The sequence below is a fragment of the Scomber japonicus genome, chromosome 12, assembly GCF_027409825.1.
Source record: "Scomber japonicus isolate fScoJap1 chromosome 12, fScoJap1.pri, whole genome shotgun sequence".
NCBI classification, from domain to species: domain Eukaryota; kingdom Metazoa; phylum Chordata; class Actinopteri; order Scombriformes; family Scombridae; genus Scomber; species Scomber japonicus.
The window spans coordinates 34869915-34873397 of record NC_070589.1 but is presented as its reverse complement, the minus strand read 5'-3'; positions in this window follow the sequence as shown (position 1 = coordinate 34873397).

Below are 3483 nucleotides of genomic sequence, written 5' to 3'. Positions count from 1 at the left end.
CGGCGGTGTGCTTGGTTTGAGTCACTGTGCCACCCCAACACGGTGAAATACACTCGTACAAAAACCTCTGACAGCTTCAGGAAGCCGCCTCACCTCGCTGCCCCCTCCTCCTAAACACTCCAAAAATACTAATAAATCATTTCCACTTCACTAATGTGCTTCAGAACACTTTAAGGTAAGTGTACGATACTTTATTAAATTAAATATATTAAAAACATCGTATTTAACCTGCTTCTACCGTGCTAGTAGCTTTACACCTCACCGAAAACTGCACACGAAAACGCAACAAAATCATTTTTATTATGTTTATTTAAGTATTACGGTACATTAATAGAGGTAATTGTACTTTACTTTATAAGATCAGCTTATTAAAAATACAATATTCAACCTGACTCATAGATTAAATTAAAGTTTTTAGTGTTTACAGACGCAGGCTAGCTAACGTTAGCTAGCAGCTTTACCACCTCACAGAAAACTACACATGAAAACTCAACAAAATCATTTTTATTATGTTTATTTAAGTATTTCAGTAGTTTAAGGTACTTGTACTTTACTGTATATGATAATGTTTTACTGACAGATGTATTAATAAAAGCAAATTTAACCCGTATATTAAAGGCATGTAAACACGTAGCCGAGTATCCGGAAAAAACTGATATGTTTTCATTCGTTTTTGTCTTTCATCAACACGAAAACTCCTTTTTACGTCACTGAAAATGATTATTTCTGAAAACTCAAAAGTGGAGATTTGGGAAAACTCAGTGTTCGTGTTTGCGTGTGTACAGGAGTTAGCGACAGTAAGCAACAGAACACGCAGGTGTGCTAACTTTGTTTAGACTTTATGTGCGTTCATGAAAACTTTTCTGAAAACTTTCGGCTGTGTACGATGTTATTATTGAAAACGGAGAGGGGGAGATATTTGTTTTACCTAGCTACGTGTTTACATAGCCTAAATGTAAGCAAGCTTGGTGAATAACGGAACATGTAGCGGCGTAATTAGGATACAAAGAAAAGGGAAACTGTATTCTGTTACAGTTACAGACAAAGAGACGTAATCAGATTACATTTACATTTAGTAAACATGTGGAACGACACCATGCAGGGTTGGAGGGTGACTTTAAAATGTATTTTGATACAGTTGCTATAGTTACCTGTTTAACATGTAGCCAGTAATCCAAGTACCATTAAAGTAATGTAACTTGATTACTTTCCGTTACTTTACGATTACTGCAATACTAAATATGCAAACATAAATACAAATCAGCCTTTCTACGCAAATAAAAACCTGCGGTGGGTTGACATGTGGGCAACCAATCAGATTCATGATCATTATAATATGAATGAATGAATAACTAAGTTAGGATATAATGTAAAAACTGGTGAATAAGAACAATAACTAAAACTATAAATTAGGGCAGTCAGCGTTAACGTGTTAATCTCGATTAGATTAATGCAATCCATAACGCATTAATCTTTTTTTAATCTCATTTTAATGTGTCAAGCCTTTTTGTCCCTTCTACTCCCCCGTAGACGGCTCCTCTAGCTGTAGCGCTATGCTTTGAAGTGGCCTCCTGCAGTAAACCTACCGCGGCCCAGTTTCCTTCTTCCTCTTTTCCTACCTTCCTTCCGTCTGTCCTTCCTACCTTTCTTTCTCCCTTCCTCCTTGTCTTCTTTTCCTTCCTTCCTTCCTTCCTTTTTTCCTTCCTTCCTTCCTTCCTTCCCTCCGGTCTTCTCTTCTTTCTTATGCCTTTTTTCCTGCCTTCCTTCTGTCTGTCCTTCCTACCTTTCTCCCTTCCCCCTTGTCTTCTTTTCCTTCCTTCCTTCCTTCCTTCCGGTCTTCTCTTCCTACCATCTGTCTTCTCTTCCCTTCCTTCCTTCCTTCCTTCCGTCCTTTCCTTCCCTCCCGTAGACGGCTCCTCTAGCTGTAGCGCTATGCTTTGAAGTGGCCTCCTGCAGTAAACCTACCGCGGCCCAGTTTCCTTCTTCCTCTTTTCCTTCCTTCCTTCCGTCTGTCCTTCCTACCTTTCTTTCTCCCTTCCTCCTTGTCTTCTTTTCCTTCCTTCCTTCCTTCATTTCTTCCTTCCCTCCGGTCTTCTCTTCTTTATTATCCCTTTTTTCCTGCCTTCCTTCTGTCTGTCCTTTCTACCTTTCTCCCTTCCCCCTTGTCTTCTTTTCCTTCCTTCCTTTCTTCCTTCCTTCCCTCCGGTCTTCTCTTCTTTCTTATCCCTCTTTTCCTTCCTTCCTTCTGTCTGTCCTTCCTACCTTTCTTTCTCCCTTCCTCCTTGTCTTCTTTTCCTTCCTTCCTTCCTTCATTTCTTCCTTCCCTCCGGTCTTCTCTTCTTTCTTATCCCTTTTTTCCTGCCTTCCTTCTGTCTGTCCTTTCTACCTTTCTCCCTTCCCCCTTGTCTTCTTTTCCTTCCTTCCTTTCTTCCTTCCTTCCCTCCGGTCTTCTCTTCTTTCTTATCCCTCTTTTCCTTCCTTCCTTCTGTCTGTCCTTCCTACCTTTCTTTCTCCCTTCCTCCTTGTCTTCTTTTCCTTCCTTCCTTCCTTCATTTCTTCCTTCCCTCCGGTCTTCTCTTCTTTCTTATCCCTTTTTTCCTGCCTTCCTTCTGTCTGTCCTTTCTACCTTTCTCCCTTCCCCCTTGTCTTCTTTTCGTTCCTCCCTTCCATCTTTTTAATGATCGGGCCCACATGAGATCAGATTGGGCTGTATGTGGCCCTTGAATGAAAATGAGTTTGACTCCTCTGATTTAAAGTATTAAATGTGCTGGAGAGTTGATTTTGTCAGAGTTGAAGGAGAAAATAAATCAGCTGTTAAAACCAACATGAAAATCTGGATTGGACCAAAGTCCATATCAGACACACAAAGGTTAATGAAGTATTTAATGTGTGTGAGCTTCATCTGGAAAGCTTTTAAACCAAAGTGAGAGTGTCTGTTGTAGAGGTGTGTCCAAAAAAATTGATCCATCAATTAATATCGATTTTCTATTTAAAAATTCGATATCGATTCAAAATTGTGTGAATGGATTTTTTCAGAGAGAATAGATGGAAGCATGAAATTTAAAATAATAATAATTATAATTTGAGAGTTTACAACTTTGTCTTGTATTTGAACTGACATGCTTATCCATAATCTCCATGGTTACACAATGACATCATCTCTATGGTTACATGATGACATCATCACTATGGTTACATGATGACATCATAAATCAAAATGACATGATTTAAAATGCCACTGGTCTTAAGGGTACATACACATAGGAAGGGAGAAGGAAGGAAAGGAGGGAGGGAGGGAGGAAGGAAGGGAGGAAAGGAAAGAAGGAAGGGAGAAGGAAGGAAAGGAGGGAGGGAGGAAGGAAGCAAAGGAGGAAGGGAGGAAGGAAAGGAGGAAGGAAGGAAGGGAGGAAGGGAGGGAGGAAGGATCTAGATCCCAGTGTTGGATCACACTCATTTCACTTTTTATTCCTTCCTTCCTTCCTT